The following is a 22,315-nucleotide window of genomic DNA, read 5'->3' on the forward strand; positions in this document are numbered from 1 at the left end:
TGTGAGAAGTTGGCCTGGCATATGCTGGTCACTAGTTATAGTGGCCACCTTGCACCAGTCCAATTCGACTCTTATGGTAGATAGGTTTAAGAGAGAACAGCCTTCAGGCTAAGTCTCTGAGGAATGTAAAGCAGCTTGTTTTACCTTATAATCTCTTGACCACACATGTATATATATCAAATATATATGTATTTATTACTAGACACACTCTACTTATCTCTTTATGAGATTAGAAGCCAGGAACACATTCAAATATCAACGTTTCACAATAAGCACAAATATGGCCGGAGCCCTAGGGGCGTACAAGACCATATACTAAAACAATGGGTTAAGAGGGTCGAATTGCAAAATGACAAGGCCTAGGGCCTGGGGAATCGCTGGGGCTTCACTACTGCAGTGAAAGCAGGTAAGTAACAGGCCCACGGGAGACGCGTGCAGTGTGTGAACACAGCCGCGGGTTCCCTATTGATTACAATGGAGTAAGTCGCGGTTTGATTTTGAAAGTTCTAGGGTACTCCGAGGAAGTCTACAAGCAAGCCACTTACAAGGTAAGTATTTTGAGGGCCAACACACACTAGGGCACCAGAGTGCACGAGTTACCTCGCCCAGGGAAGCCGGGTGCATAGGTGTCTTTTGGTGTCGGGTCGCGTCGCTGTTTTCTATGGAGACCAGAGATTTGTTGCTTGCGTCAACTGAAGAAGTGTCCGGTGGAATCCAAGGGTGGATTCAAGATGCGGATGACCAGAAAATTGAAGGGACAGTGTTCACAGTCACTTGCCAGTGCCCGGGGGCCAGGAAGCTGGTTGCCCACGGAAGTCGGGTGATTTCAGGTGATCAAGGGTATTTTGACTCTTCGCTCAGGAGGTCCAGGAAGGATCGACGATGACCAGCAGCTGGATTCTGAGTGTCCCACGACGTCTGCAGCTTACTGAGGTGTCGGCAACCAGATTGGAGCCAACAAGCCTTGGCAACAGCAAGTCTCGTGGAAAGTGAATAAAGTCAGCGTTGCAGACCAGCAAGGTCTGAGGGACCCGCCCAGTGAAGGTAAGTGAGGGCAGGCCTGGTGCAATCAGAGGAACCCTTTGAGTTGATAAGAAAGTCTTTGGGGGACCCACAAGCCAACAGGCAAGGGATCGCGAAGACACCTCTTGTGGAAATGCTTCACAGGAGCCCATGGTCACTCGGGACGTGATAGGCCTCTGATTTTTGCTGCAAAACCTGCTGAAGGCTTCGGCGACAAATGGTCCAATGCACAAGTTCGTAGAACATCATGAAGGGGTTGCACTTGACAATAGTGCACGATACCCGGGTGTTGCTGTTCCTCATCACTCGTGGGGTCCACTCACCACAGCTTTGCTGGGGACTCACAATGGCCATTGAGAAGTCAGGTAATCTACTTCTGGGGCTGCAGGGACTTCGAACTCCAGCGGGAGTGGGAAAGTTTGCGACCGTTGATTAAGGTTTTTGGTGCCTGCCAAGCAGGGGAGTCACTCCTTGACTCCAAGGGAGATTCTTCTGTCTTCCAAAGGTAGTGGAACGTTGAAGGGCCAGGAGAGCGTCATCCAGGGTTATCTGCTTTGCAATGGCAAGGCTTGCTATCTTATACTGAAGATAGGGGAGGGACTAGTTCTATGACCACTCCTCTGGGAGGGTCAGGGTAGGGGGTGGTTACACCCACTTCCCTTTGTCCAGTTTCACACCAGAGCAGGGACAGGTAGCCCCTGAACCGTTTTGAGCTGGCATATGCACAGAGGAGCCTACTGCTCCCCCAGTGCAGGACTTCAAAGCACTCTAGAAGTGCACCCACCCAGCTCCAATACACTAAATCCTGTCTAGAAGGTAGTGACCTCCCTGTGACAGGATGCATATTGTTGGGCCTCCTCCACTGCGAGTTTCAGTCAGCAGCAGGCGGGCAGCCCAGTGTCTGTGCTGGTGGCATCCATTTTGTGATGCCAAGGCTCTTTCAGATTTCTACCGTGTAAACACAGGAGGTACATGTCGTCCCCTCTAGAAGGGTGGGATCATACTCCCACACCAGTTACTGGTGTGGGGGTATGATTCCAAGTAGTTTGACACCAAACACGACATGTTTTTATGCACTCATTCCAAAGTTAGCATTTACCGTTGGGTTATAATTAGGGCTCCCGGTTTTATGGTATTTATTTTTTGGGCATTTCCGTCTGTATTTATCCATATTTATTTTTTGTCAATGTTATCTGTATTTATCCATATTTATTATGGGTTTTGTGAAAAAATAAAGCTGAAACTGGTATATTTCCATATTTATTTAACCAATAAATATGTAGTTCTGCTTGAATGCCGGCCACGTTTCAGTGATATGAACAACCGCAGAAGATAAATCAATGCACTTACATGAAAATATGCACATTTCAGTATCAGCCTTGAACATATCTACTGCTGTTTGAGCTTCTTTACTAAAATTCCTTTTTTTTTTTAACCCCCTTACCTATCAATCCACACAGTTATTGGTCTTGCAGTCATAACAAAGTGTATTTAGAATCCCTTTAAAAGCACCACCGATTTCCGGTTTTGGCAATTATTAAGGATCTGTTCTCTCATCATAATATTATACAATCCCGTAAAATCAGTAACTCTACTACCAACCAGCCAACCTTCCAGAGCCTTGGTTGCACAATCAACAAAGTCAGTCCAATCCTGAGTCTGTGCTTTCTGGGTATCTCTGAACTTCAACCTGTACTGTTCAGTGGTTAAGCTAAACCCATCTATCAAAGCTCTCTTCAGGGCTTCATAATCATTAGCATCCTCTTCTCTAACAGTGAGGAGCTTGTCTCTACCTTTATCAGAAAAGGAGAGCCACAAGATTGCTACCCACTGTTTTTGGGGGACCTGCTGAACTTTACAGGCCCTCTCCATAGCAGTCATCCATTTGTGGATATCATCCCCACTCTGGTAGGGAGGAACAACCTTGGCCAGGTTCCTATGGTCTGGAATGTAATCTCTGCCTCTAGGGACACTGTTGCTGCCACCAGGGATATCTAACCCCTCTTTTCTAGAAGCTCTCTGGAGCTCAAAGGCTTCTCTATCTAAGGCCAATTGCTTGGTTCTGAGGGCAAGGCTAGCTTCCTCATACTGGAGCATCTTGTACCTTCTTTCAGAGGAGGACTCTCTGTGAAAGTATGAGTTCCTCTGATGGACAGAATCCTTGTCAGAATGATACGAGTGGTTAGATTCCCTTGAAGGGGAACTAGGCCTCTCTTCCACTCTGTCAACTCTCTTAGGGAGAATTCCTCTGTCCTGTTCAGACCTTTCTGGGTCTGGCCCTTCAATCACAGACGTATAAAAGGGGGTGGTGATGGACGGAGCATCAGAACCAATCAAACATTCTCACCCAATCAACAGATCTGGGTTTGATCCATCACCGTTCTTTAGCCCACTCTGCCACCCCAGTTCAGACATGGCCATATGCAAATCAGTCTGACCCTATGCCTCATGGGAACAGTCCAGCCCGAACTGCCAAGCCATGCTTTCCCTGGACCGGAAACAAGCTTCCTAGGACTGGTTTCTGGCATTTCAGCCGTCTTCAGCCAGGCTTGCTTGAATCCAGTGGCAAAGTGAGCAAGGGACTCACATCTGAGCATACCCTGCCAACTTATGGCGAACAAAGCTTACAAAAGTGGGTGGTGATGGACGGAGCATCTGAACCAATCAAACACTCACACCCAGTCAACAGATCTGGGTTTGATCCATCACCGTTCTTTAGCCCACTCTGCCACCCCAGTTCAGACATTGCCATATGCAAATCAGTCTGACCCTGGGCCTCATGGGAACAGTCCAGCCCGAACTGCCAAGCCATGCCTTCCCTGGACTGGATACAAGCTTCCTAGGACCGATTTCTGGCATTTCAGCCGTCTTCAGCCAGGCTTGCTTGAATCCAGTGGCAAAGTGAGCAAGGGACTCACATCTGAGCATACCCTGCCAACTTATGGCGAACAAAGCGGTACAAAAGGGGGTGGTGATGGACGGAGCATCTGAACCAATCAAACACTCACACCCAGTCAACAAATCTGGGTTTGATCCATCACCGTTCTTTAGCCCACTCTGCCACCCCAGTTCAGACATGGCCATATGCAAATCAGTCTGACTCTGTGCCTCATGGGAAAAGTCCAGCCCGAACTGCCAAGCCATGCCTTCCCTGGACCGGAAACAAGCTTCCTAGGACCGGTTTCTGGCATTTCAGCCGTCTTCAGCCAGGCTTGCTTGAATCCAGTGGCAAAGTGAGCAAGGGACTCACGTCTGAGCATACCCTGCCAACTTGTGGTGAACAAAGCGGTACAAAAGGGGGTGGTGATGGACGTAGCATCAGAACCAATCAAACATTCACACCCAATCAACAGATCTGGGTTTGATCCATCACCGTTCTTTAGCCCACTCTGCCACCCCAGTTCAGACATGGCCATATGCAAATCAGTCTGACCCTGTGTCTCATGGGACCAGTCCAGCCCGAACTGCCAAGCCATGCCTTCCCTGGACCGGAAACAAGCTTCCTAGGACTGGTTTCTGGCATTTCAGCAGTCTTCAGCCAGGCTTGCTTGAATCCAGTGGCAAAGTGAGCAAGGGACTCACGTCTGAGCATACCCTGCCAACTTATGGCGAACAAAGCAGTACAAAAGGGGGTGGTGATAGACGGAGCATCAGAACCAATCAAACACTCACACCCAGTCAACAGATCTGGGTTTGATCCATCACCGTTCTTTAGCCCACTATGCCACCCCAGTTCAGACATGGCCAAATGCAAATCAGTCTGACCCTGTGCCTCATGGGAACAGTCCAGCCCGAACTGCCAAGCCATGCCTTCCCTGGACCGGAAACAAGCTTCCTAGGACCGGTTTCTGGCATTTCAGCCGTCTTCAGCCAGGCTTGCTTGAATCCAGTGGCAAAGTGAGCATTTGTCACCTCGAGTGGGACGGGTATGCTCAGACGTGAGTCCCGTGCTTCCCATGCCACTGGAATCAAGCTAGGTCCTAGGATGCTTGTTTCCAGTTCAGGGAGGACCTGGCCTGGCAGTTCGGGCTGGGCTGTTCCAATGGGGCACAGGGTCAAGACTGATTTGCATATGGCTGGGTCCAAACTGGAATGGCATGGAGAGCAAAAAAACGATGGATTTGGGCCCAGATCTCTGTACTGGGGTGAACGTATGACATTGTTCTGCATTCTGTCCATCAACAGTTCTTTTTGCACTTGTCACCTCGAGTGGGACAGGTATGCTCAGACGTGAGTCCCGTGCTCTCCATGCCACTGGAATCAAGCTATCCTGGCTGAAGAGGGGTGAAACCCCGAAACCGGTCCTAGGATGCTTGTTTCCAGTTCAGGGAGGACCTGGCCTGGCAGTTCGGGCTGGACTGTTCCCATTGGGCACAGGGTCAAGACTGATTTGCATATGGCTGGGTCCAAACTGGAATGGCATGGTGTAGGAACGGGGGTCACCAGGCCCTATGGGGGTAGCGTGGCGCGAGCAGGTAGGCATCCAAGGGCTTACGTGTAAAGTGACCATACAGCACACACATCCAGAGACAGGAAACGCACGCAATAATTGACACCACAACCGTAGGTTGAATAAAACCAATCAGTTTTATCTCGTTCAACGTTAGGATCCAAAGCAGTGCGTTAGAAACAAATTTGGCAGGTCATTAACACATCGAAACCTGGCCTGGAATCAAAGCGCAGCACATAGCAAATCCATAGCGCTGCACATAGCAATTCAATAGCGCTTTAAAAACATTGCATTTACCATAGCATTGCACATAGCAATTCAACAGCGCTTTAAAAACATGGCACTTAACATAGCCCTGCACATAGCAAGGCAATAGCGCTTTAAAACATGGCATCTAACATAGCGCTGCACATAGCAAGGCAATAGCGCTTTAAAAACATTGCATTTACCATAGCGCTGCCCATAGCAATTCAATAGCGCTTTAAAATCAGAGCCTTCAATCAGGGTATTAAATCTAGCACTGAATCAGAACATTGCATCTGGCATTGCAGTTCCCTGTAGCGTTACACATGGCAATAATTCCCCAGCACTCAATATGGCATGGAACCCAAGCGCTACACATCTAATGGATCAAAGCGCTCTATCGGCCTTTGTCGTCACCAGGTCCTGGGAGTCTCTGTCCTGGGACTCTGGAGTACCCCACCAACAATGTCTCCTGGGGCTGGTTAGTCCTAGACGCTACAGCGTCGAGGGAGTCCCTCTCTGGGACTCTCTGATCCAAAATTAGGTGGCCCACAAAGCTCTGGCCAGTTGGGGGTCCCCTCCCGGGACCCAAGGCTGAAAGAAAAATGCCTCACGTTGCAGCGACCCGCAACTGCGGCGTCGCTGTGTAGCCCCCGGGGCACCGGGGCCCGGTCTGCAGTGGAGCCCTCACTCCGGGGGGGGGGCGGGGGGGGCTTCCAACAATTATGCTGGCTCGTTGCAGCTACCCGCTGTCAAGTGGGCAGCTGGGAAACACCCAAGCCGTTCTGGACACTCCCGGGGTCTCTGGGGAGGGCCTGACGGGGCGGGCACCGACACTGTGCCCCGCTAGCCCCCCTCCTTCTCCAACAGTCCCCCACTCACCGGGGATCTTGCGGGTGTCCTCCGCATCTTCTGGCTTCACCCGGGCCCCCTCCTGGGACCCGGGACTTCGAAGCAGTCTCCGCGGGGCTGCAGACGTCTTTGGTGGCGGCTTCTCCGTCCTCCACCCGGGCCCCCACCACGGAGCGAAGTCTCTGTCGACATTGGCCAGCGCGGGGTAAGCTCCCGCCTGGCTCCTCGTCCTTCACCCGGCAGCACTCGGGGCTCTCCTCTTCTCACGGGGAGGAGCCCCCACCTTCTCCTGGGCAATGCGCCAGTGCGGGGTAGGCTCCCGCCTGGCTTCTTCTTCCCGGTCGGGGACGGTAGGTCCCGCCCCCAGTGAGGCTTGGGTTTCCGGGTCGCCACAGGCAGTGCGGCGGCCCGCTCCTCGTCCGCACCCTGGGCGGCGGCGGTGATTCCGGCGGCGACAAAGTGCGGGGTGGGCACCCGTCTGGGCATAAGAACCGCGGGGTAGGCTCCCGCCGGTTTCAAACGGCCAAAAGGGCGGCAATACCCGGGGTGGGCTCCTGCATAGTTAAATGAGTATGCAGAGCGCCGCCATTACGCGAGGTGGGCTCCCGCGGCGCTTACACATAACCAATTCTTCCGGGCCATGGAGTATAGTGCTTCCTCGGCGCTAGGCAGTCCCACCAGCTTTAGGGCTAAAAGGCAGTGCTCCTCTTCTCCTGGGCAATCAGCAGACAGCGCCACCCTCACCAGGAACGAAGTGGCAGGTAGCTGGGATTACAGCCCTCGCCAGCCGAGCACAGTCCATTAGAAATGTAGCGCTCACCGGATATAGCGCTCTCCTTCCACAGGCAGCTTGTAAATAGCGCTCTCTCTGCAGTCCGGGTCCCACAAGGCGCTTGCTGGTTCCTGCGCCCTCGGATGAGGGTGTCTTAAGGGGGGGGTTGAGTTGGTTGGCTGAAGACGGACTAATGAGTCTCTGCAGGTCGCCCCTGGGTTCTCCTCCTTCTGGGCCAGATCAATGGGTTAGTTCAGGGTCCCTCACTCAGCTTAAAAGGCAGCACCTAAGCCCTGTCACTTCCAGCGGCATAGGTCCCTGACTAAGCCCTACCGCCTAAAACTCCAGCATAGGTTTCTCCCGGTCTGCGCTGTCCCAACTATAGCTTTCCCTCACCCTGTGGACAGTAGAGGGGGGTGGGTAGGCTCAGGGCCCAGCACACAGGCCCATGTGGCGGTAACCCCTGGCAGCAGGTCCCCTCTCTCTCTCTCCGGTCCACCCTCTGACTGAGCACATGGCATCCCAGCTCCGCCCTTTATACGCCCCTCACCCCACCTACCAGAAGGTGCCAGAAGCTTCTAGAAGCGTCTGGGGAAACTGGGTCTAACTGGCCTAGGGGGAGGGGTAGAGCACCCTGGGTGCCAGGCTTCCCTCCAAAAGCTGGGGTTGCTGGGAAATAACCACTAGACTGTTAACCCAGCTCAGTCAAACAGCGCAACCACACAGCTATGGCATCCATTTTATGTTACATGTTTAAAATGGGGAAACTCAGTCTGCGTACACCATCACACAGCTTCAATCTTCGCATTTATTTAACATGCGATTTCCCTTAAAAGCAAAAACTTTCAGGTAAAAAGGTCCAAGTCCAACACATGGTGAGCAAAAAAACGATGGATTTAGGCCCAGATCTCTGTACTGGGGTGAATGTATGACATTGTTCTGCATTCTGTCCATCAACAGTTCTTTTTGCCTTCAATCACAGACTCCAGGTCATCTTAATTTTCATCATCAGACCCAGAGACTATGGCTGACCCACTGTGAGAAGTTGGCCTGGTATATGCTGTTCACTAGTTCTAGTGACCACCTTGTACCATGCCAAGCAACCCTTATGGTGTGGTTGTAAGTCAACCTTTTCGGACTAGCTGCCCTAGTGGTAGCGTAGGCTAAGCAGTCTTTGAGGCTAAACTCGTGATGCGTGTTAAGCAAGCTGTTTTACCAATAGTAACCCCCTTTTATACCAATGAAAGGACACCACACAGATATATATTCAAAATATATATGTATTTATTTCTCAAAGTAACCCCTAGTCTCTTTATGAGCACAGGAGCACAAATCGTCAAACAAGATTATCACAGAATACACAGAAGTTGCACTTTATATGGATAGGCCCTGGTGGCCACTCAAACCATATACTAAAATAGTGGTATAAGTACCACGAACAGAAAAGGGAAAAGGCCTAGGGCCTCTAGAATCGCTGGGCCTACAAGGAGCTAACGTCAGTTAGTGACCAGGAGGTCCACGGGTGGCGTGTGCAGAGCAAATAGTCACACGCGTGCTCCCATAGGTTTCAATGGGTGCGTAAAAAGTACAAAGTTACTGCAAAAGGAATCTTCCGGATGACCTAGGAACTTAAGATTTGGAACACAGGCACTAGAGATGTATTACTACACATGGGCACAGGTGTGCCAGCTTTACCTCACCCACAGGAAGCGGGTGCATAGGCCTCGAAGTGCGTCGGGTTTCTTCTATCTGTTCCGTGGGGCCTGTAGACAAAAGTGCTGCAGGCGGTCGGTCGGGAAGAGATGCAGTTGATCCCAGAGTGGATCGGAGATGTTGAAGACCTGAAAGCAGAGGGGACAGTGTTCACAGTCACTAGCCAGTGACCAGCGTGGCACCAGGTGGGTACCAGGCGATGTCGGGTGCAAACAGGAAGGAAGGTGTAGCTTGACTCTGCAGCCACGTGGTCCCTGAAGGTCGACGACGTCCAGGAGTCGAGTCACGAGCTGTCCCACGCAGGCTCTCGCTGTCGGCGGTGTCGGCGACTTGATCGAAGCAAACAAGCCTTGGCAAAAGCAATTGTTGTAGGCAAGGAGATAAGCTGATGGTTCTGACCAGCAAGGTCAGAGGAACTGCTCCTTTGGAGGGGAGCAAGGGCCAGTCTGGAGCAACCAGACCAGCGGTGTTTGTCGTAGATTTCGTCGCCAAGATGGCCACTAGCCAGCGGGCCAGCAACCGGTTAGGCGCGTCGAGTGGCAAAATGCAGAAGGGCCCCACGCAGATCGTGGAGATGCTGGAGGGCTCACCTTTGGTGCAGATGCTGCTCGAGGGTTGGGCTTCTCAGGACCCAAAGCACAACTTGGAGGGAGCCTCGGTTGTTGCACTGGTCAGCTTGTCGTAGTCGTTTCAAGATGGCTGGCTCCACGTGTCTCGGTGCCTCCACGGGTCTCCTCTTTGCAGGGACTGTGGATCGGGCGGTGAGAGGTCTGGAGGTCCAGGTCTTGTCAGTCTCTGGGCTCGGGCTCCGGCGGGAGGCGGCGGCAAAGCAGACGTTGATTCGCTGGATGGTGCTTGCGTTAGCAAGGTGGTCACTCCCTGACCACAGGGGAGATTTTCTTCAGTCTTCTGTGCAGCAGAATGTCGAAGTTCCCGTCTTCTTCTTAGTTTCAAGTTGATTCCAGGATGTCTGAAGTCTTAGGACACAGCTCCTACCTTTATTCGGATTCTAGGGGCCGGACTACCTGCTAGGTCCCTCCCTATGGGTGGGACCAGGAAGGGGGGTGGTTACACCCCCAATCCTTTGTCCAGCTCGCCCCAGGCCCGGGACTGGTGTGCCCCAGGACCGGTTTGAACTGGCATATGCACCGAGGCTCCTTGTGAGCCACAGGCATGTCTGGTTTCTTTTAAGCCCTACCTGACCAATACACAAAATCCTGTCTGGGGTGGTGCACGCACCTCCCCTGGCAGGAAACCCTTTGTCCACACCTCCCAAGCTGGAAGGACTCCCAGCAGCAGGAGGGCAGACTTGTGTCTGTGGTGGCAGCATCCATTTTGTGGAGCTGAGGCTATGTCTGATTTTACCCGGGTTTCAGGTACTGTACATGTCGTGTCCCTCTAGAAGGGTGGAATGCTAACCCCGTCGCCAGAATTGGCGAGGGGTTAGTATTCCAATTCGTATGACACCTTACTCGACATGTTTTGATAAAGCCAAACCAAAGATAGCATTTAACCGCGAGGTTCATAATGCACTTAAGAGTATATGGTATGACGATATCTGGAAACAGTAGAAGGAAGTTGTTCCGACCACTGCAGACAGGCTCAGCTCATGTCAGAGCACCATCTCACATGGAACCAAGCACTCTGCCTTCAGGATTGTTAAGGCCTGCCATAGGAGTGACTTATAGGTTACCAGGTGTCCCATTTAAGGTTAGGTATAGGTATACTACACCTAAGTAAGAGGTGATTACACCAACTTACCCCAGCTGAGTGATCAGCCAGTTGTGTCAAATTGTTAGGCCAAGCCTGGGGTGGCATAATACATGCTTCAGCCCTTGGCAGGCCTTGGGTACACCAATGCCCTGGGTACCTAGTGTACACTGGTACAGGGGCTGACAGGGTGATCCAACCAATTGGGTATGTACCTAGGGTACATGGAGTCCATTTTAAAGAGAGAGCAGATGGGCTGAGGTCCTGAATGGCAGGATCTCAGGCCAACTAAGTCGAAAAACCAGCTAGACACTAGGCAAAAATTTGGGGGTAACCATAGTCAGATATCCACCTTCCTACACAACCCCCCCCCAAACGAAGGGAGATAAGGCTGACCTTGACCAGGTAAGCCTATATTGCCCAAGTGGCCATATAAGGAGGAACCAGCACTGGCATGGTTACCCCCTGTCTCATGGTCCACTAAGCAATCCCTCACCCTAAGGGTATCAGAGGGTCTCCACCATAGGGAATCTCTACCTTTGGTGTGTCTTGGCAAAGTAAAAGGCTGGTGTTGAGATGGAGTACTGAAGTGAGTGTCCTCAAAGTGAGACCTCAGCTTCCTCCAATCATCCTTCACCATGGATGCCTTTCTTTCCTTAACTGAGTTGCACTGTGCTCTCAGGGTCAGCCTCTGGCTACCTAAAGCTGGAGGCTGGGTCCCTTTTGTGGGCTTACTGGAGGGACAGGTCAGGTTTGGGGCCCTAAGGTCCCAGGTTTGCCTGTGCCCAACAGAATCCCTCTGGGGGAGGTCCCTAACTACCTGTAAAGGAGATCCCTCAGGAATGTTTTTACCCATCACCTGACTAGGGCTACTAGCCAGGCAATCCTCATTCTTTTGATGGGGGGGTTCTTGTGGACAGGGGCCCTCTGGAGGTCCACTGGCCTCCCTGACCTCTGCAGCCCTGGGCTGACTGAGGCAGGGTAGAGAGAGGCAGGCTACCTGCACCAGACTGGGTCCCACCTTGGAAGGGGCCACTGACATCAGAGGCTCTGCCAGGCCAGGCCTGGCTACCTCTGGGGCAGTTCCTTCACAAGGGGTGAGGTCAGATCCCTGAGGAGGCTGACCTTTTCCTAATGTCTGGGGAGAGGGAGACTTTTCTTCCTCCCCACTACTCTCAGTTTGTGTGGAGTGATCCATTGTTTCAGGCTTCACTACACCTATGTCAGTCTGAGTATAGGCTGAGACCATTACAGCCTTGCCAACCTTTTCAGGGTGGCACTCAGTTTGTGTTTGAGCTGTGACTGTCACAGCTCTGCCAGTCTCTACAGGGAAGTCTGTCTGTGCCTGGGCTGTGGCTACCACTGCCCTTCCAACCTTTTCAGGGAGGAAATCTATTGGGACAGGGGTTGTGAATGGCACAACCCCCCTACCCTTTTTTGACAGGCCTACCATTTTAGAATGGGTGTCTTGTTCAACTCCAGCCCAAGCTGAGAGTTCTAAGTCATTCCCCAGTAAGCAGTCTACAGGCAAGGTTGGGGACACTGCTACCCTTTTAGGGCCAGTGACCCCTCCCCAGCTGAGACATACCTCTGCCATGGGATGACTGTTCTGTTTGCCATCAATGTTAGTCACCTGGTAGGAGAAACCAGGCAAAAGCTGCTCAGAGGGAACTAGCCAATGGGCCACCATTGTGATGCTAGCTCCAGTGTCTCTGTAGGCCTCAGCTTTTGTACCATTGATGTAGGGCTCCTGTCTGTACCTACCCAAAGTGTTGGGACAGGCAGTGAAGTTGGCAAACCCCATGCCACCATCACAGACAAGAGTGGTTGCTGTAGGGGAATTGGCTAAGCCAGGGTCCCCCTGTGTTCCCCAAGTAAACCCACCCAGATTTCTGGGGGCACTCCCACCACCTGGGGGATTACTGCTGACAGTAATAGGTGGTGTGACAGGAGTAATTGGAGGAACAGTTTTGTTTTTAGCCCTTGGGCAACCGCTGTCAGTTTTCCAATGCCCAGGAGTTTTACACTCATGGCAGTAGGGCTTTTTAGCTGTGGTAGAGGAGGGAGCTTGGGACCCGCCACCCTGTGTGGAGTTTTGGGGCCCTGAGGAAGGTTTCTCTTTTTCTTTATCCCCACCCTTCTCTTGAGGCTTGGTGGTATCTTTCTTTTGGTCACCACCCTGGTTTTTAGGCCTGATCCTGGTCCTGACCCATTTATCTGCCCTCTTTCCCAATTCTTGGGGAGAGGTCAAATCTGAGTCTACCAGGTGTTGATGGAGAAGCTGGTTTTGACAATTACTTAAAATCTGCTCTCGCATCATCAAATTGTACAATCCTGTATAATCAGACACCTTACTTCCCAGCAACCAACCCTCCAAAGCCTTAGTGGCACATTCCACATATTCAGACCAGTCCTGAGTCTGTGTCTTCTGGGTGTCTCTGAACATTAACCTGTACTGTTCAGTGGTTAAGCCTAACCCATCAACTAGGACACTCTTCAGGACTCTGTAATTTCTGACATCCTCTTCTCTAACAGTGAGGAGTCTATCTCTGCCTCTCCCCTCAAAGGAGAGCCATAAGATTGCTGCCCACTGGTCTTCAGGAACCTGCTGCACTTTGCAGGCTCTCTCAAGAGCAGTCATCCATTTGTGGATGTCATCCCCACTTTTGTAGGGGGGCACAATCTTGGACAGGTTCCTATTGTCAAAGACCCTATCTTTGTCCCTAGGGACATTGCTGCCACCAGTGGGTATAGACCCACTCTCTCTATGCTGCCTAGCCTTGCTCAGTTTCTCTTCCATCAGGGCTACTTCTAGCTCCTGCTTCCTGATCCTCAGCTGGGCTTCTTGCATCTTGGCCTCATGTTCCCTCCTCTGAGGGGTGGTCATCCTTCTCCTGGAGTGACCTTGAGAGCCTCTAGAGCCATGGGAAGCATTGGAGTCACCTGAGCGATTCCTTTGCCTTCCAAGCCCTGTGTTAAGTCCACTGGGGAGATCCAGTGGGGTGAACCCACTGTCAGTCCCCAATAGCCTTGGTTTAGCTGGGCCAAGTATAACACTTGGCACTGGGCTAGTTCTCCCTTCATCCTCACCACTGTCTGTATCCCCATCACTTTCTTCCTCTGTGGTAGGCATCCCATCTAAGGGGTGACTATTGGAAAGGGGTGTCTCAGTGGCATCTTCAGAAGGGGGGCCTCCTGTTCCTGTCCCTAAGGGGGCTAACTGGGAAGCTCTCTTGAGCTCTCTTTGATTCTCATCATCTTGCAAGAGTGCTCTGAGCACAGCAGAGGTAGGGTTCTTGGGCTGTTTAAGGCCTCTAAGAGTTGCCAACTGCCTGAGCTCATTCTGATTAAGGGTAGCAAAGATGGATGGTGCCCTCGGGGGGTCACTCTCAACAGAGATGGGTACAGTGGACCCCTCTGCCCCAGCCATTGCTCTTAAGTGTGGGTGGATGTGTTGCAATCTACCTACACTTGGGTTTACCTACTAAACCTATCTAGTAGTTGTAGTCAGGGTGTGCTACTCCCTTTGCTCTACAACAACTAAGTTCAGTAGAACTTAAGTATATCTAATCTTGTTTTATATGTACCTACAGGTACCTATGTGATCTTTCAATTGGTAACCAAGAGATTACAATGGTAAAACACAGCAAGCTCAAATCCCACCGCTGCCACCAATGTGAGAAGTTGGCCTGGTATATGCTGTTCACTAGTTCTAGTGACCACCTTGTACCATGCCAAGCAACCCTTATGGTGTGGTTGTAAGTCAACCTTTTCGGACTAGCTGCCCTAGTGGTAGCGTAGGCTAAGCAGTCTTTGAGGCTAAACTCGTGATGCGTGTTAAGCAAGCTGTTTTACCAATAGTAACCCCCTTTTATACCAATGAAAGGACACCACACAGATATATATTCAAAATATATATGTATTTATTTCTCAAAGTAACCCCTAGTCTCTTTATGAGCACAGGAGCACAAATCGTCAAACAAGATTATCACAGAATACACAGAAGTTGCACTTTATATGGATAGGCCCTGGTGGCCACTCAAACCATATACTAAAATAGTGGTATAAGTACCACGAACAGAAAAGGGAAAAGGCCTAGGGCCTCTAGAATCGCTGGGCCTACAAGGAGCTAACGTCAGTTAGTGACCAGGAGGTCCACGGGTGGCGTGTGCAGAGCAAATAGTCACACGCGTGCTCCCATAGGTTTCAATGGGTGCGTAAAAAGTACAAAGTTACTGCAAAAGGAATCTTCCGGATGACCTAGGAACTTAAGATTTGGAACACAGGCACTAGAGATGTATTACTACACATGGGCACAGGTGTGCCAGCTTTACCTCACCCACAGGAAGCGGGTGCATAGGCCTCGAAGTGCGTCGGGTTTCTTCTATCTGTTCCGTGGGGCCTGTAGACAAAAGTGCTGCAGGCGGTCGGTCGGGAAGAGATGCAGTTGATCCCAGAGTGGATCGGAGATGTTGAAGACCTGAAAGCAGAGGGGACAGTGTTCACAGTCACTAGCCAGTGACCAGCGTGGCACCAGGTGGGTACCAGGCGATGTCGGGTGCAAACAGGAAGGAAGGTGTAGCTTGACTCTGCAGCCACGTGGTCCCTGAAGGTCGACGACGTCCAGGAGTCGAGTCACGAGCTGTCCCACGCAGGCTCTCGCTGTCGGCGGTGTCGGCGACTTGATCGAAGCAAACAAGCCTTGGCAAAAGCAATTGTTGTAGGCAAGGAGATAAGCTGATGGTTCTGACCAGCAAGGTCAGAGGAACTGCTCCTTTGGAGGGGAGCAAGGGCCAGTCTGGAGCAACCAGACCAGCGGTGTTTGTCGTAGATTTCGTCGCCAAGATGGCCACTAGCCAGCGGGCCAGCAACCGGTTAGGCGCGTCGAGTGGCAAAATGCAGAAGGGCCCCACGCAGATCGTGGAGATGCTGGAGGGCTCACCTTTGGTGCAGATGCTGCTCGAGGGTTGGGCTTCTCAGGACCCAAAGCACAACTTGGAGGGAGCCTCGGTTGTTGCACTGGTCAGCTTGTCGTAGTCGTTTCAAGATGGCTGGCTCCACGTGTCTCGGTGCCTCCACGGGTCTCCTCTTTGCAGGGACTGTGGATCGGGCGGTGAGAGGTCTGGAGGTCCAGGTCTTGTCAGTCTCTGGGCTCGGGCTCCGGCGGGAGGCGGCGGCAAAGCAGACGTTGATTCGCTGGATGGTGCTTGCGTTAGCAAGGTGGTCACTCCCTGACCACAGGGGAGATTTTCTTCAGTCTTCTGTGCAGCAGAATGTCGAAGTTCCCGTCTTCTTCTTAGTTTCAAGTTGATTCCAGGATGTCTGAAGTCTTAGGACACAGCTCCTACCTTTATTCGGATTCTAGGGGCCGGACTACCTGCTAGGTCCCTCCCTATGGGTGGGACCAGGAAGGGGGGTGGTTACACCCCCAATCCTTTGTCCAGCTCGCCCCAGGCCCGGGACTGGTGTGCCCCAGGACCGGTTTGAACTGGCATATGCACCGAGGCTCCTTGTGAGCCACAGGCATGTCTGGTTTCTTTTAAGCCCTACCTGACCAATACACAAAATCCTGTCTGGGGTGGTGCACGCACCTCCCCTGGCAGGAAACCCTTTGTCCACACCTCCCAAGCTGGAAGGACTCCCAGCAGCAGGAGGGCAGACTTGTGTCTGTGGTGGCAGCATCCATTTTGTGGAGCTGAGGCTATGTCTGATTTTACCCGGGTTTCAGGTACTGTACATGTCGTGTCCCTCTAGAAGGGTGGAATGCTAACCCCGTCGCCAGAATTGGCGAGGGGTTAGTATTCCAATTCGTATGACACCTTACTCGACATGTTTTGATAAAGCCAAACCAAAGATAGCATTTAACCGCGAGGTTCATAATGCACTTAAGAGTATATGGTATGACGATATCTGGAAACAGTAGAAGGAAGTTGTTCCGACCACTGCAGACAGGCTCAGCTCATGTCAGAGCACCATCTCACATGGAACCAAGCACTCTGCCTTCAGGATTGTTAAGGCCTGCCATAGGAGTGACTTATAGGTTACCAGGTGTCCCATTTAAGGTTAGGTATAGGTATACTACACCTAAGTAAGAGGTGATTACACCAACTTACCCCAGCTGAGTGATCAGCCAGTTGTGTCAAATTGTTAGGCCAAGCCTGGGGTGGCATAATACATGCTTCAGCCCTTGGCAGGCCTTGGGTACACCAATGCCCTGGGTACCTAGTGTACACTGGTACAGGGGCTGACAGGGTGATCCAACCAATTGGGTATGTACCTAGGGTACATGGAGTCCATTTTAAAGAGAGAGCAGATGGGCTGAGGTCCTGAATGGCAGGATCTCAGGCCAACTAAGTCGAAAAACCAGCTAGACACTAGGCAAAAATTTGGGGGTAACCATAGTCAGATATCCACCTTCCTACACCCACCCCCTGATCCAGATCCACCAGCTCCTATAGCTAGACTAAGATCATCTGCTACAAGTAGATTTATCAGGTGTAGTGTGGAGGAACTCTGTCCTAATCCCAGGTGTCTTGCAACACACATGGCCTTCAAGTCAAGGAAGGTCATGTCCTTGTACTGGAGTTGGGTGGACCCACTGGCTCCATCCCTTGAGGACATTCTAGTGTTATGCAGTCTTGCACTACCTACACTAGTTTGTGGCCTTCTGATCCTAGCTTGAACTGTAGCAAGGGTGTGCTATCCCTTCACAAACAACTCTAAGTTCACTAGAACTTATTGATACTAAGCTTGACTTTTATATGTACCTTGAGTACCTTTAGTGGTTTTCAGTTAGTAATTCAAATAGAGATTTTCTGGTAAAACAATGGCAAGCTGGAATCCCACACGCTGCCCACCAAAGTGAGAAGTTGCCCTGGCATATGCTGGTCACTAGTTATAGTGGCCACCTTACACCAGTCCAATTCGACTCTTATGGTAGATAGGTTTAAGACAACCTTTTAAAGAAAGCTATCCTAGTGGTAGCTGTGGAGAGCAGCCCTCAGGCTCTGAGGAATGTAAAGCAGCTTGTTTTACCTTATAATCTCTTGAATTACCAAATGAAAGGACACCACACAGGTATATATATCAAATATATATGTATTTAATAATAGACACACTCTACTAATCTCTTTATGAGATTAGAAGCCAGGAACACATTCAAATATCAACGTTTCACAATAAGTAAGCACAAATATGGCTGGGGCCCTAGGGGCGTACCAGACCATATACTAAAAAAATGGGTTAAGAAAGTCGACTTGCAGAATGACAAGGCCTAGGGCCTGTAGAACCGCTGGGGCTTCACTACTGCAGTGAAAGCAGGTAAGTAACAGACCCACGGGAGACGCATGCAGTGTGGGAACACAGCCGCGGGTTCCCTATTGATTACAATGGAGCAAGTCGCGGTTTGATTTTTAAAGTTTTAGGGTACTTCGAGGAAGTCTACAAGCAAGCCACTTACAAGGTAAGTAATTCGAGGGCCAACACACACTAGGGCACCGGAGTGCACGAGTTACCTCACCCAGGGAAGCCGGGTGCATAGGTGTCTTTTGGTGTCGGGTCGCGTCGCTGTTTTCTATGGAGACCAAAGAAGACTTGCTGCTTGCGAAGACTGGAGAAGTGTCCGGTGGAATCCGAGGGTGGATTCGAGATGAAGATGACCTGAAAATTGAAGGGGCAGTGTTCAAAGTCACTTTTCAGTGACCGGTGGCCAGGAAGATGGCTGACCACGGATGTCGGGTGATTTCAGGTCGTCGATGGTGTTTTGACTCTTCGCTCACGAGGTCCAGGAGAGGTCGACAATGACCAGCGGCTGGATTCGGAGTTTCCCACACAGTCTGCAGCTTACTGACATGTTGGCAACCGGATTGGAGCCAACAAGCCTTGGCAACAGCAAGTCTTGTGGAAATAAAAGAAGGTCAGACTTCAAGACCAGGAAGGACAGGCCTGGAGCAACCAGGGGAGTCCTTTGAGTTGATGAGAAAGTCTTCGGGGGACCCACAAGCCAATGGGCAAGGGATCGCAAAGATGCCTCTTGAGGAAATGCTTCACAGGAGCCCACGGTCACTCGGGATGGGGTAGGCCTCTGATTTTCACTGCAAAACCTGCTGGACGCTTGGGCCACAAATGGTCCAATGCACAAGCTCGTAGAACGTCGTGAAGGGGTTGTACTTGACAATAGTGCACGGTACCTGGGTATTGCTGTTCCTCGTCACTCGGGGGGTCCACTCACCACAGATTTGCTGGGGACTCACAATGGCCTTCGAGAAGTCAGGAAATATACTTCTGGGGCTGCAGGGACTTCAAACTCCGGAGGGAGCGGGAAAGTTTGTGACCATTGATTAGAGTTTCAGGTGCATGCCAAGCAGGGGAGTCACTGCTTGACTCCAAGGGAGATTCTTCTGTCTTCCAGAGGTAGTGGACCGTTGAAGGGCCAAGATTCTTCTTTGTAGAGCGTCGTCCAGGGTTATCTACTTTGCAATGGCAAGGGTTGCTATCTTATACTGAAGACAGGGGAGGGACTAACTCTATGACCACTCCTCTGGGAGGGTCAGGGTAGGGGGTGGTTACACCCACTTCCATTTGTCCAGTTTCACGCCAGAGTAGGGACAGGTAGCCCCTGAACCGGTTTGAGCTGGCATATGCACAGAGGAGCCTACTGCTCCCCCAGTGCAGGACTTCAAAGCACGCAAGAAGTGCACCCACCCAGCTCCAATACACTAAATCCTGTCTGGAAGGTAGTGACACCTGTGATAGGATGCCTATTGTTGGGCCTCCTCCACTGCGAGTTTCAGTCAGCAGCAGGAGAGCAGCCCAGTGTCTGTGCTGGTGGCATCCATTTTGTGATGACAAGGCTCTTTCAGATTTCTACCGTGTAACCACAGTAGGTACATGTCGTCCCCTGTAGAAGGGTGGGATCATCCTCCCACACCAGTTACTGGTGTGGGGGTATGATTCCAAGTTGTTTGACACCAAACACAACATGTTTTGATGCAGTCATTCCAAAGTTAGCATTTACCATTGGGTTATAATGCACTTAAGAGTATATGGTTTAACCGCATTCACAAACAGCCACAGAGAATAGACTCTGCCAAGTGCAGAGGGGTCCTGCTCATGCAGGGGCACCCCCCTCACATTGTAAACCAAGCACCCTGCCCTCGGGATTGATAGGGCCTGCCATAGGGGTGGCTGATAGGTTTATATGTGTGTGTATGGTGAGATATAGGAACCTATACCTTTGTGAGGAGTGCTAACACTACCTCACCCAGGCTGTAGTAGCAGGCATGTGGTGTCAGATTGAGTCTGCTTCCCAGGGGTGGCATAATACATGCTTCAGCCCCTGGTAGGCCTGTGAAGTACCAATGCCCTAGGTACCTAAGGTACCATATGCTAGGGGCTCATAGGGTACCACAGTATCCAATCACTAGTGCATCTAATATGCACACCAAGTCGTTTAGAGAGAACAGAGAGACTGGGGCCCTGATTAGCAGGGACCCAGCCAGACTATAGCCAGAAACCAGTGTATACATCAGAAAAAAAGTGGGGGCAACATAACTGCAGGTCCTACTCTCCTACACTGACCATCTAGTGATACTCTCCGAACCACTAGTGAAACTCCTTCACTCCCTCCTGATGCTTCCTGCCCCTCTAGTGATACTAACTGATCCTCTAGTGCCCCTCCCTGACTCTCTAGTGACTCTCCCAGACATTCTGACATTCCTACTTCTGTAGTGACACTCCCTGTCTCTCACCTGACACTCCAAGCCCTCCTGACACTCCTTCTCCTCTAGTGGCACACCCTGCCACTCCCTGAGTTTCTAGCAACACTCCGAGCCCTTCTGACCACTCCTGTTCCTGTCTGTAGTCACACTGCCTGACCCTCGAGTGACACTCTCTAACCCTCTAGTGACACTTCCTGCTGATCTCCGGACAATTTCAGGCCTTCTGACACTCCTTCATTCTGTAGTGATACGCTCAGCCCTTCTGACACTCCTGCAGTGACAACCCCCGCTCCTCTATTGACATTCCCTGACTCTATAGTGACACACTCTACCTCTCTCCTGACACTCCCAATTATTCTGACGCTCTTGCTCCTGTAGTGACACTCCTTGCCTCTCTCCTGACACTCCCAGGTCTTCTGAGAGTCCTGCTCTTGTAGTGACAGCTCCTGCCCCTAAAGTTACATTCTCTGACTCTCTAGTGACACTCCCTGCCCCTTTAGACTCTGTGCCTCTCTCCTGACACAAACAGCCCTTCGGACACTTCTGCACCTTCAGTGACACTACCTGTCTCTCTCCTGACTCTCCCTGCCCCTCCCTCATCCTTACTAGACACTCCTTGCCTCTCTCCTGACACTCCCAGCCCTTTTGACCACTCCTGCTCCTGTAGTGATACTCCATGATCCTTGAGTGACACTCCCTGACCCTCTAGTGACACTCCCAGTCCTTCTTACACACATGCTCCTGCAGTGACACTCCCTGTCACTCTCCTGACTCTCTCTGCCCCTCCCTCATCCTTTCTAGACACTCCTTGCCTCTCTCCTGACATATCCAGCCCTTTCAAAACGCGTTCTCCTGTAGTGACACCCCAGCCCTTCTGACACTCCTGCAGTCACATCCCCTGAACCTCTAGGGACACTCCATGACTCTCTTGTGGTACTCCCTGCCTCTCTCCTGACACTCCTAGCCCTTCTGACACTTCTGCAGTAACACTCTGTGTCTCTGTCCTGACACTCTCAGCCCTTTTGACACTCCTGCTCCTGCAGTGACACTCCCTGACTCTCCTGCTACTCCCTGCCTGTCTTCTGACACACCCATCCCTTCTGACATTCGTGCTTCTCTAGTTACACTCCTGCAGTGACATCCCTGCCCCTCTAGTGATACTTCCTGAACCTCTAGTGACACTCCCTGACTCTCGAGTTACACTCCTTGACTCTTTCTTGACACTCCCATCCCTTCTGACACTCCTGTTTCTGTAGTTACAGTCCCAGCCTCTCTCCTGACAGTCCCAGCCCTTCTGAAACTCCTGCAATGACACTCACTGCCCGTCTACGGACACTCCCTGACTCTCAAGTGACATTCCTTGCCTCTCGTCTGACACTTCCAGCCCTTCTGACACTCCTGCCCCTGTAGTGACACTTCCTACCTCTCTCTAGTGACATCCCCAGTCCTTCTGACAGTCCTGCTCCTGTAGTGGAACTCCCTGACTCTCTACTGAAAATCCTAGCCCTTCGGACATCCCTGCTCCTGTAGTGGCACGCCCGGTCTCTCTCCTGAGACACCAAACCCTTCTGACACTCATGCTCCTGTACCTCACTAACCCTCTAGTGACACTCCTTGACTCTCAAGTGATATTCCCAGCCATTCTGACACTCCTGATCCTGTAGTGACACTCTGTGCCTCTCTCCTGACACAACCAGCCCTTCTGACACTCCTGCAGTGACACTCCATGTCTCTGTCCTTACACTCTCAGCCCTTCTAACAGCCTTGCTCATGTAGTGGCCCTCCCTGCCTCTCTCCTGACACAACCAGTCCTCCTGACACAACTGTAGTGAC

Source organism: Triturus cristatus, chromosome 1_2 (genome assembly GCF_964204655.1).
Source record: "Triturus cristatus chromosome 1_2, aTriCri1.1, whole genome shotgun sequence".
Lineage (NCBI taxonomy): Eukaryota > Metazoa > Chordata > Amphibia > Caudata > Salamandridae > Triturus > Triturus cristatus.